We start from the raw sequence: 13095 nt of genomic DNA, 5'->3' as shown, positions 1-13095 counted from the left end.
TATCGGAATTCACCAGACCATGCAACACTCTGCTACTGTGTACCCATTTCAGTCGTAGTTGCCGATGTCGTGGTGTTAACATGGCACATGCACTGGCCGTCGGCTGCGGAGGCCCATCGTTCAGAGTGTTCGGTGCACTGTGTGTTCACACATACACTACTGGCCATTAAAATTGCTACACCACGAAGATGACGTGCTACAGGCGCGAAATTTAACCGACAGGAAGAAGATGCTGTGATATGCAAATGATTAACTTTTCAGAGCATTCACACAAGGTTGGCGCCGGTGGCAACCCCTACAACGTGCTGACATGAGGAAAGTTTCCAACCGATTTCTCATACACAAACAGCAGTTCACCGGCGTTGCCTGGTGAAACGTTGTTGTGATGCCTCGTGTAAGGAGGAGAAATGCGTACCATCACGTTTCCGACTTTGATAAAGGTCGGACTGTAGCCTATATCGATTACGGTTTATCGTATCGCGACATTGCTGCTCGCGATGGTCGAGATCCATTGACTGTTAGCAGAATATGGAATCGGTGGGTTTAGGGGGGTAATATGGAACGCCGTGCTGGATCCCAACGGCCTCGTACCACTAGCAGTCGAGATGACAGGCATCTTATCCGTATGGCTGTAACGGATCGTGCAGCCACGTCTCGATACCTGAGTCAACAGACGGGGACCTTTGCAAGACAACAACCATCTGCACGAACAGTTCGACGACGTTTGCAGCAGCATGGACTATCAGCTCGGAGACCATGTCTGCGGTTACCCTTGACGCCGCATCACAGACAGGAGCGCCTGCGATGGTGTACTCAACGACGAACCTGGGTGCACGAATGGCAAAACGTCATTTTTTCGGATGAATCCAGGTTCTGTTTACAGTATCATGATGGTCGCATCCGTGTTTGGCGACATCGCGGTGAACGCACATTGGAAGCACGTATTCGTCATCGCCATACCCGGCGTGATGGTATGGGGTGCCACTGGTTACACGTCTCGGTCACCTCTTGTTCGCATTGACGGCACTTTGAACTGTGGACGTTACATTTCAGATGTGTTACGACCCGTGGATCTACCTTTCATTCGATCCCTGCGAAACCCTACATTTCAGCAGGATAATGCGCGACCGCATGTTGCACGTCCTGTACGGGCCTTTCTGGATACAGAAAATGTTCGACTGCTGCCCTGGCCAACACATTCTCCAGATCTCTCACCAATTGAAAACATCTGGTCAATGGCGGCCGAGCAACTGGCTCGTCACAATACGCCAGTCACTATTCTTGATGAACTGTGGTATCGTGTTGAAGCTGCATGGGCAGCTGTACCTGTACAGGCCATCCAAGCTCTGTTTGACTCAATGCCTAGGCGTATCGAGGCCGTTATTACGGCCAGAGGTGATTGTTCTGGGTACTGATTTTTCAGGATCTACGCACCCGAATTGCGTGAAAATGTAATCACATGTCAGTTCTAGTATAATATATTTGTCCAATGAATACCCGTTTATCATCTGCATTTCTTCTTGGTGTAGCAATTTTAATGGCCAGTAGTGTACTTGTACTCTGCCCAGTATTAGAGTCTGATGTTAGTTCCACCACAGTTCGCCGCCTGTCCTGTTTTACCACTCTGCCCAGCATACGACGACCAACATCCGTAATGAGGGGTGGCCGCCCAACCACACGGCATCTGGACGTGGTTTCCCCTTAGTTTCGCCATGTGTTGAAGACACTCACCACTCCTGGAACACCCGACAAATCGTGCGATTTCCGAAATGCTCGTGCCGAGCCTCCAGGTCATCACAATCTATCCTTGGTCAAACTCAGATAGACAGCGCGCCTCCCCCATTCTAAACACGGACAGCATGCTCACTGATACTACATGCAACATGCGTGTGTCTGATTGACAGTCATTCATCGCCTAGTGACGTTGCTATCGCCTGGGCACCTATTTTGCCTTAACAAAACTTCTATCCTCAAGGCTCCTGACTCGTACCACTAAATTAACTATCTATAAATCACTTATAATACCAGTGCTTACATATGCCTCTGAAGCCTGGACATTAACAACTAAAGATATTGAAATACTGGATGCATTTGAAAGAAAGATACTTAGAAGAATTATCGACCCAATCTGTGAAAGAGGAAGATGGAGGAGGAGATACAACCATGAGTTGTATATCATATACAAAGACTAACCCATCAGAAGGATAGTGAAATCATCCAGACTGAGGTGGGCGGGACATTTGGCTCGCATGAATGATACAGATGTACCAAAAAGAATATTACACGGAAAGCCAGGAGGCCAGAAAGGACGTGGTCGACCAAGAGTCAGATGGGAAGATGGAGTAATCGAACATCTTAGGAAGATGGGCTATAGAAACTGGAGAGTACTGGCAAAGGACCGAGAGAAATGGAAGGAAATTGTAGAAGAGGCCAAGGCTTATCATGAGCTGTAGAGCCAGGGAAGAAGAAGATCAAAAATTACAATAAGTAACTCATAGTTTATCTTCAAAAACATTTTAATTTTAAATTTTAGGTCATAAGAATGAGCTACTTTTTAGTTACGTTTGTTCTGAGACAGTATACAAAATCTCAACCCTTTATTTTAATAGTTTTTAACCAGTATGTACCAGCGCATCAAATATGTGAACTTTCGAAAAATTCAAGTAAAGTAAAAACGCATTTCTCTATCGTTTCGAAGAGTCTTCTGCTGTCAGTGACGAATCTTTCTGCATACTGAGTCCCACAGGCACTCTCGTCTATTCCATAACCTGAACCACCACTGAAACATAAAAGAGCATCTGGCATACTTTTTTTAAAAAGTATTTCGTCCAACCAGAACAGCTTTTCATATCTGTTCCCTTACATAGCTGTTGAAATTCTCATTTGGATTTCGAGACCTACCATGTAAACACTTCTCTAATAATCTTGTGTCACAAAGATCGCAAAGTACATGTTTTTTCAACTTCCATTATAAAACGTAGCAAAGAATGCTTATGGCTGTATGTCTTACATTCAATAATAGCCCTCTGGTAGCCACACCATGGCTCATATCCAAGTGGCCACAGTTCATGACATGGGTTATAATTTGTAAATGTTTTACGTAAGAAGGCAGCCCATACTGCCTTTCTCAAAGGATTCAATCTGATAAGTTTTAAAACATTCCCACTACTACTAAAAAAACATAAAATTTCCTGAAGTTGTTGATAAGGTCCCAAACGAAACTACCACAACTAATTTCATTACTTCACTATAAACACGTATGACAGTGGCAAAACAGTGTCTGAACTCTCTGTATACACAAAAGCGAAGCAACCATCTGCTTTCAGAGGTTAACCACCATTAGAGACAAAAGACTCATAAAAATAAACAACTGAGAACCAAATTCTGGGCACAACAAGAAATTGAATACATAATTGGCGAATATCAAATCCACACAAATCTTGCCCAGAAAAATTTTTGTTTTTAAATTTATTCACAGACATCAAAAAAATTTGTAATAAGTAAGTAGATTGCACCTTTGTGAAGTTTAAAAGCTTAATGACTCAGTGGGTCGCAAATCTCACTCCAAAATTCTAAAAGAAGAAGATCTGGACCTCCAAATCACTGCAGTTTTTAATGAAACACTACATGGTGGTACAAAAACTAAGGTAAAATTCAGGCGAGAAATTTCGGAATAGTTTTTGAAATTAAAACGGGAGGGGGGCAGGGTGATAGACTCTTTCTTTTACTTTTCAACTGTGCCTTGAAAAACGTAATATAAGAGTGGCGAAAACAGAAATGGGTACCGGTACTTAAAACTGACCAATCGAATCAATTATGAAAAACCAGTATTAAAGTAGACTGCTTAGCTTTTGCAGACGACCTGGCAGTTCTCTGACAGAACATTCAAATAACACTGAAACAGTAAGTCTAGAAACTTTATTTTAAAACAAAAAAAGTACATTTCTATCAATAACATGATACTCAAAATTCCAAAAAGCTAAATATGGGAAAATGAAATGCGCTTCTCATTTCAAATATTTAGGCGAAACCATTCAGGAGACTGGCCTGGGAAAGACTGATTACGAAATTCGTGGCCACTAGATGGAAACTGCCTTCAGTCTTACAACAAGTAAAGCATCTCAAAATACACGAAACTGAGAAAATACACGGTCATAAAACAAAAGTGTCTTTATGGGACTGAAATGCTAATTTTAAGCACAAAGAGAGATATCGGAGAAATCGAGAAAAGAGAATGAAAACTAATCGGAAAACTTTTAGGTCCAAATTATAGTGAAGAGGGAACATGCAAATTAAAGAAAATAAAGAAAAGTGTGCCAACATTTATTCAGATATAAAAAAGTGCAGGCTAGAATTTTATGAAGATAATAGCCAGACAGGTTATGAAATTGTGCAACAGCCACAATAAACCTACAAATGAAGCAATAAAATGAATCGGTGCAGTAAAAGAAGACGTGAAGGAATCAGGAATAAAACATGATTTACCACACAGAAAAACTTTTAGACAGAAAATTCACAATTGGACAGATTGGCTGGTAGAAAAACCAATGAAGACCGGAACAACTTGGTCTGACGAGGGGGAAAGAAGCTATGCTGAGTAATGTTGGCACGAAGAAAAACCAAAACAAAACTCTGAAAATGTTCTTTGTTGTACATTTAATAAGTTCGTAATGTTTTTCCATAAGTTTAATAAACGCAACAGATACACATAACAGAGATTCTAGTCATCAAGAATGTCTTCTCCTTCAATATTTACAACAGTCTGCCAACGCTGGGGTAACTTTTCGCTTCCTTAACTGTAGAAATCATGTAGTTTTTAGGCGAAGAACTTGTCGAGACATGTTCGGAACGCATTTTTATCCGGAAGGAAGTTCCTTGAAGGCTTTTCGTTAGAGAGCGGAAAAAGGTGAAAATCTGAGGCTGCCAGATCAGGTGAATAAGATGGATGCAGAATGAGTTTCCAACCCAACTTCTGTATAGTGTTCTCTGTCAGTCTAGCAGAATGCGGGCCGGAGTTATCACTTCACGCAGTCTTCGTGGTTGTTGTTCTCGGACTGCGTATGCAAGCTATTCGTAGTACACCACAACATCGCTGTTCCACCAGATGCATAACAACATCTTTTGGGGACGCGAGCAGATCTTTGTGCAGGCAGTTGCTGCTTTGTTTGGACTCAACCAGTACTTTCATTTCCTTATGTTAGCATAAAGATACCATATCTCGTCATCAGTAACGGTACAGAATAGGAATAGTCGATTTGTTCGCGAGCCAATTAATGACGAGGAAGCAGAGATGCACATACCGTCACCCGCTTATTTTTGTGATTTTGGATTAGAGAATGTGGTAGCCATACAAGCGATTTTTGAACCTTCCCCAATGCATGCAAATGTCAAACGATGGTGGAATGATCACATTTCATCACATTTGGCAGTCTTAGATTACAATGACATGGATTAATGGGATTTGGCGGGAGTGCAGCGGCACCAGTTTAATTTTTTCATTGGTGGGACAGTAAATATAACTTTTCAGATTTTTTAAGACACCTCTGGGTCTGCTTCCAGGGGAGACACTTCGGAGTCTTCTCTCATTTGAGACACTTCAGTAAGGACGCTTCGGGCAGAGACTTCGCTCAGCAGAACTCTGGTTCAGACCTCGTCTGCTGCTGCAAGCAAACAAGCACACTTAGCGAGATATCGGCACCACCTGCAGTCAGCACATTCACATGTCAATAATGGCGAGATTTACGAGCAGCACCGGCAGTGTAGGTCGCGATGCAGTCACTGCGATGCAGTCACTGCTGTTGAGACGCGTCTTATGGACAGTCAGTTTTTAATAGTAAGATGAATTTACCATCACGTACTTCACTATTCTAAACTTTGCCAACCATAGGTCATTCCAGTTTTGTTTTCTTTGTTTTATTATTAGCGTTTGTCACATCAGGAGTACGCTTTTACTGAATTCAAAGAAAATCAATTAATGTTAATAAACTTACGGATTTACCTTATCTTTGAATTTCATTTCATAGTTAGTCATCCCGTTGCACGGTTAGTGAAAATTTGTAATTACCATAACCCCAATGGGTGGGTCGAAAATTAGCGTTTGTTCTCTGTTGCACACAGTTCAACTAGCATATTTCTTTGGGTAGAGATCTACACTCATGCTCATAAATTAAGGATAATTGCAGAGTGTCCTGCCACGCTGACGCTAATAGCATAGGCACATAGGGAACACACACGACACAGATCTGTAAGTCCACGGTATTGGTGATAAGTCGAGAAAACTGTCCCGAAACACATGTGCTACAAAACGCCACTGTATGCTGCACATGTACTCCGACATCAATATGGGGTACGATCACCATGCACACAGGCCGCACAACGGGTTGGCATACTCTGTATCAGGTGGTCGAGCAGCTGCTGAGGTATAGCCTCCCATTCTTGCACCAGTGCCTGTCGGAGCTCCTGAAGTGTCCGAGGGGTGTGAAGACATGCAGCGATACGTCGACCGAGAGCATTCCAGACGTCCTCGATGGGATTTAGGCCTGGAGAATAGGCAGGCCACTCCATTCGCCTGATATCTTCTGTTACAAGGTACTCCTCCACGATGGTAGCTCGGTGGGGCCGTGCGTTATCATCCATCAGGAGGTAGGTGCGACCCACTGCACCCCTGAAAAGGCGGACATACTGGTGCAAAACGACGTCCCGATACATCTGACCTGTTACAGTTCCTCTGTCAAAGAAATGCAGGGATGTACATGCACCAATCATAATCTCACCCCTCACCATCAAACCACGACCTCCATACAGGTCCCTTTCAAGGACATTAAGGGGCTGGTATCTGGTTCCTGGTTCAAGCCAGATAAAAACCCGGCGAGAATCACTGTTCAGACTATACCTGGACTCGTCCGTGAACATAACCTGGGACCACAGTTCCAATCACCATGTACTGTATTCTTGACACCAGGCTTTACGGGCTCTCCTGTGACCAAAGGTCAGTGGAATGCACCTTGCAGGTTTCCGGGCGAATGAACCATGTCTGTTCAGTCGTCTGTAGACTGTGTGTCTGGAGACAACAGTTCCAGCGGTTGCGGTAAGGTCCTGAGCGAGGCTACTTGCAGTACTCCGTGGCCGTCTATGGCTCTGAGCACTATGGGACTTAACTTTTGAGGTCATCAGTCCCCTATAACTTAGAACTACTTAAACCTAACTAATCTAAGGACATCACACACATCCATGCCCGAGGCAGGATTCGAACCTGCGACCGTAGCGGTCGCGCGGTTCCAGACTGTAGCGACTAGAACCGCTCGGCCACTCCGGTCGGCCGTGGCCGTCTGCGGGCACTGATGGTGAGATATCGGTCTTCTAGTGGTGTTGTACATTGTGGACGTCCCGTACTGTAGCCCCTGGACATGTTTCCTGTCTCTTCGAATCGTTGCCATAATGTTGAGACCACACTTTGTGGCACACGGAAGGGCCCGTGCTACGACCTGCTGTTTGACGAGCCTCCAGTCGCCCTAGTGTTCTACACCTCATAACGTCATCAATATGTGTCCCTTGAGCCATTTTAAACATACAGTGACCATTAGCACGTCTGAAAACGTCTGCACACTTACTCGCTGCACCGTACTCTGACATGCACCAACACACCTCTGCGTATGTGGACTGCTGCCAGCGCCACCGTGCGACGACCGCAGGTCAAATGCACCGCATGGTCATACCCCGAAGTGATTTAAACCCGCAAACCGCCCGCTAGAGCGTTGTTTCACCATTTATCATCATTATCCTTAATTTATGCGCCTGAGTGTAGATGGGTAACCAGCTAGCATAATCAATCTCATTTTAACAAACGGTTTCACTTCGTATCTAGGAGTAACCATATGTTGCTACCTTAAGTGGAATGATCACATAAAACATGTGGTAGGAAACGTTAATGGCAGACAGAGGAAGAATCTAATCAGCGCATCGGAGATGCTGAAGAAACTCCAGTGGCAGACACTACAAGAAAGTGTATCAAGTTATATATCAAGAAAAAGGATGCTGTTACAAGTCCGAGAGAGCATGCTAAGGGCAGAATTGGCTAAATATTACTTCCTTCCACATACGTCTCGCGACATGAACGCAACGAGGAAACTGGAGGTAATACTGAGGTCTACTGACAATCATTCTTCCCATGTGTCATACGCCAATAGAACAGGGATGGGGATCAGAATTGGTACCAGAAGTATCCTCAGCCACACACCGTCAAGTGGGTTGCGGAGATGTAGGTAGAATGTGACAGGGATTCCATTGGGATCTGGAGCTTTGTTTACCTTTAGCACGCCACTGATACAGACATGTATATCACTCATCTTAGCTGTGGCGTGAGAATGAAAATGAGGCCGGATGTTTCTTTGTAAAGAGACATTTGATTTCGGAGTCCAGCGTTCCAGCTTCTGATTTTACTTTGCTACTCTCATGTAGTGACCGAGCAAGAGGCAAAGTGCTAAGACAGTCAAATCCCTTTCCGACCACCCAAATTTAGGTTCTAGATGACTTCCTTTGTTCTGTTTTTCTTTAAACATTTACGTTCCATCAACTGAATTTTAACACCGAGTAAATACCAGGCGTGTCTGGACAGTACTGTATGTTCCATTTTGGTTCAAATGGCTCCAAGCACTATGGGAGAATTTACATCTGAGGTCATCAGTCCCCTAGACTTAGAACTAATTAAACCTAACTAACCTAAGGACATCACACACACCCATGCCTGAGGCAGGATTCGAACCTCCGACCGTAGCAGCAGCGCGGTTCCGGACTGAAGCGCCTAGAACCGCTCTGTCACAGCCGCCGGCTACCATTTCTGGAAAAGCTCATAAAAACAGTTTTCAAACAAAATTTGTTTTTGTAAGAAAGAGAATTTCTTAAACAATTTTTCTACATGGTTGCCATCATTCTTCAGACATCTGTTATAGCGGATAACCAATTTTTCTATGCTCTTTTCATAGAAAGATGACGTTAGTGAAGACAGCTACTGCCGAACTCAGTTTTTGTGTCGTCGTCACTGTCAAAGCGCTTTCCACTAAAATCACGCTTCACGTTCAAGAACAAGTGGTAGCCAGAAGGAGCGAGATCGCGGTTGTACGGCTGGTGATCGAACTGTTCCCAGCCAAATTGCTGAATAGGGTTTTCAGTGCTGCTTTGGCGGATTCACCTCTGGGAAGTAACGCAACAAGCAGCATACCCTGTCTGTACCAGAACACAGTACAGATGGTTATTTGTGCTCACAACTTTGCCCTGAATTTTTGTTTATTGGTGGCTCAGGTCCGGTTAGAGAACATTTTCCACACAAGTGACTTCTCATCACTTGCGCTCCCTCTCCACCCGCCCTTCAGCCTTTTAGCCTTGCACAGTGTTGGGTTGGGTTGTTTTAAGGGAGGAGACCAGACAGCGAGGTCATCGGTCTCATCGGATTAGGGAAGGACGGGGATGGAAGTCGACCGTGCCCTTACGAAGGAACCATCCCGGCATTTGTCTGGAGCGATTTAGGGAAATCACGGAAAACCTAAATCAGGATGGCCGGACGCGGGATTGAACCGTCGCCCTCCCGAGTGCGAGTCCAGTGTGCTAGCCACTGCACCACCTCGCTCGGTCTTGCACAGTGTCACCCCTGTCATTGTTAGCTACTTGCATAGAAATCTCACTCTTAGCTTGGCACCACAAGCGGCTACTACGAACTGTGAATTCGTTCTGTATGGAAATCTTGCTGTTGTGGCGTCTGTGACGCCACTGTTAGATGGCACCATAATGGGCAATTTGTGCTGCTTGGGTCCTAAACTGACCCTGCTCGGATTACATCTGTAAATGGTATAATGTGTCACTTGGATCTCAAATTGGTCCTGCATTCATTACATCTGTAAACGATGTAAAGAGATTTAACCTCTTGAACAGAACTGTTAATAGAATGAATGAATTAATTAATGTGGGGGATGAAAAGAATGTAGTTTATCGCATACCCCAATCAATTTTTATCTGGCGTACTCAGAGCAGATATCAGATGAAATAAAAAATTTGTGTAGGCAATATAAATTAGAGTATTGGCACACAACTTTACATACACTTCGCTGGATAGAGCTTCACTTACATCAATTCAAGATGCGCTTTTAAAAGTGGACTGAGAATTTAAAGAAAAAATTCGTAACCTCTAGTTTTCTCCGTCTAAAACCAAATAACGTCTTTGACAGGATCCTCGTTTGTCCAATGTATGTAAGTCTTTAGTACTACCGAACAGATTAAGCATTGCAAGTGAGGTACATTGTTCTACAAACTGGAAATTGTTAAGTATTTATGTATGAGAAGACTCTTGAATAGTAAACTGTATGAAGCAACAGGTGAATGTTTTCTTATAAGGCAAGGAACTGCCAAAGTCTCAATCACTTCAAAGTTGATGGCTAACTGCGTATGACACCAAAGGTGTACATGCTGAAGTGTAATAGCTCCGAATTTTTGTATGAAAATCCCTAAAACTTTTTAAATAAAAGAAGCGTTATTAACATTCTACGTCCTTATTCGTTATATCTACATATTTATTTCTCAACATAGTCGCCCTGAAAACGAATACAATTTCCCAAACGAGAGGCTTGTTTGTTGATACGGTCACTGTAGAAAGTTTGTTGGCGGAGTCACAAATTCACCTCTGCTTGCACCACTTCATCACAGAATGCAGTCCTCGAAGGTGTTCTTTAAGTTTTGCAAGCAGATGAAAATCGGATGTGTCCAACTCGGGATTGTATCGATTATGATGAAATTGTAGCGACAATGAACCGAAGGTGTCGGATTGTTGCAGACGTCGCGACATAGTTACGTTACACTCCGCTACAATTCGGCGCCCTCTAGCTGCAGTGGGCTGCAAATATATGGACATGAAGAGCAGAGATGTAGAATGTCACGACTTCTCGCATAAAAAGTTCGGAGGCATTACTTTTCCGCAAGCCCTCGTATTTACCTGGTACACTATCACCATGCTTATATTACGTATTTCAGTCGCGCTGGTACAATGTCTTCAATGTCTAGAAGCAATGCTTGCCACATTACACAATAATAAGATTACGACACAATCAAGAAGTGTGTAGAACATACCTCCGTTTAAGCGGAAGTCAAATGCGATGCAGGAGGCAGTTAATTCGTTGTCGCGAAGGTATTTTCGAGGAGCAGATTAGAACCTAATTGTGTGTACTCAAACATCCATTCCGTGACGGTACAACAGCGAGAAGTGTGTCGGTGAAAGATTTCGGATAGACGCGGCAAGCAGCTGTCGCCTACTGACTCACTAAGCGGCCAACGGGCAACTGGCGCCGGGTGAACTTTACCCTTGACTCGCTGCTACGCACCAAGCGTTCGAGTGACATGTCTGCGCGCACAGGCAGAGAAGCACTGGAGCCAGCACAAAGAAAACAAATTCACTTGCGCCGCGCTGCGCGACGACACAGCGGAAAGGGGGGCGGGATTGAATTTTTTCCCCTGAACAGAGGGAGAGTACCGTACAAGTTTCTTTGACCGTTAATTACTAAACGTAATTCAGCTCAGAAACATGATGTAAGGCACTACTAATGTAATTTTTATGAGCGTCAGCCACTTGACGTCTACTGCTGGATAATGAGGGTCTTCCTGACTTTTAGGCTGCGTTCACACTGCCGGCCGGGCCGAGCCGAGCCTGGCCGGGCCGCCGCCCGCTTCGATATCAAACACATGGTTTTGAATTGCGGTGTTCACACTGGCGGCCGGGCCGCGCCGACACGGCGTGAGCCTCCCAGAGCCGAGCCGGCGACATCCCGAGTGTTTAAAATTGCCGGCGCGAGCCGACCGCAGGCGCGAGCCTGTGGAGCAGCACTACAGCTTCTGCAGTACACGCATCACACGTCTCCCTTCTGCTTTCATCACAAGTGTGACTTCACACGTCTTTTATTTTAAGATGTTACCTCACATTTCACAATCAGTGAGGAAAAATTACGTTTATTATAATGATACATGCGAAATTATTTTTATTTCATTTATTTAATCTACCGTATTTACATGCATTTACAACAATAGCTTGCCAGCGATCGCGGCATTGCCGCCACTGAATAGTTCGCATTTAATTGCAAACGGAGACAGATATGAGTGTCACTGAGGGACGGAAATGTGTCCCTACCAGATGACAATGCATTTTAAAGTCATGCTGTGGCAGCTCCTTATCAGTGGAAATAGAACCACTGAGTCAAAGGGCATTATCTCAAAACTCTTCGCCTATCAATCTGTCTATCTTACAAGGTAATGAAAAGAATTCTGTGAGGTCATCAGTGGCTCCACATGATGAACCATCACCACTGCCAAGCGCTGCATCATGAAGAAAAAAGAAGAAAAAAGTTGGAAAATTCTGAAGGAGTATTTCTGCGATTCTTTGTTGAAGGCACAGCAAGACATTACCCAAAATGACGAAGCTAATTACTTCCTAATGATTCTCAGGAGTCCCATAAACTCTCTTCCCCTCAGAGGTAAGCGTTTGTGAAATTTAAAATACAAAAGCATGACTACAATTAATTGGATGTAGTGAATGCTGTACAAAGTTCTACTGCAAACCAAAAAGTGTGTACTAACGAATCTTACCTTATCATTATACACAATTTTTCTTCTGCTGTTATACTTCTGCGAAAATTTGTGTTCTGTTTAGAAATTTTGTCATGAATGTTCTGCAGCATATACTGAAATGTATTATGATTCATTCTGTAATTTGAATAAAATTTTTCAGGATAGTTTTTAAGTTCTTCATATAAAGAAAAAAACTCTCCTAAATGTCTGTCGCTATTTATGGGATGAACCCATAACCTCCCAGTTCTTCTGTACTTCAAAACTCGACGAGTTACTGCAGAGTCAAAACAATACCAATAAAAGAGTGAAGACATTGTTCTACACGACAGCACAGACTAGCTAAAGGCGAGCAACTGTTGACTGCAGCTGCGTTTTCTACTGACTTGCTTGTCAGCTGTCGAAGGGTGGGGATCTTTTTAAATTTATTTATTTGGCCTCCGGCCAGCCATTTAGCCAAAGAGTGGGGATTACCTTGACAGTGCAGCGCAGCCCGCC

General features: G+C 43.8%; 1 protein-coding gene across 1 annotated transcript in view; it reads right to left on the bottom strand.

Annotated features, from left to right (window-relative positions):
• Positions 1-11320, bottom strand: part of LOC124794727 (gamma-butyrobetaine dioxygenase-like) — a 234819-nt gene extending 223499 nt beyond the window's left edge. The window contains exon 1 of the mRNA XM_047258324.1: positions 11113-11320. The gene's annotated coding sequence lies outside the window, so the exon portion shown is untranslated. The remainder of the gene's footprint in view (positions 1-11112) is intronic.
• Between the last annotated feature and the right edge of the window lie 1775 nt (positions 11321-13095).

This window comes from Schistocerca piceifrons, chromosome 1 (assembly GCF_021461385.2).
Source record: "Schistocerca piceifrons isolate TAMUIC-IGC-003096 chromosome 1, iqSchPice1.1, whole genome shotgun sequence".
Lineage (NCBI taxonomy): Eukaryota > Metazoa > Arthropoda > Insecta > Orthoptera > Acrididae > Schistocerca > Schistocerca piceifrons.
The sequence above is the reverse complement of the archived record's forward strand: the minus strand, read 5'-3'. Positions and strand labels throughout refer to the sequence as shown.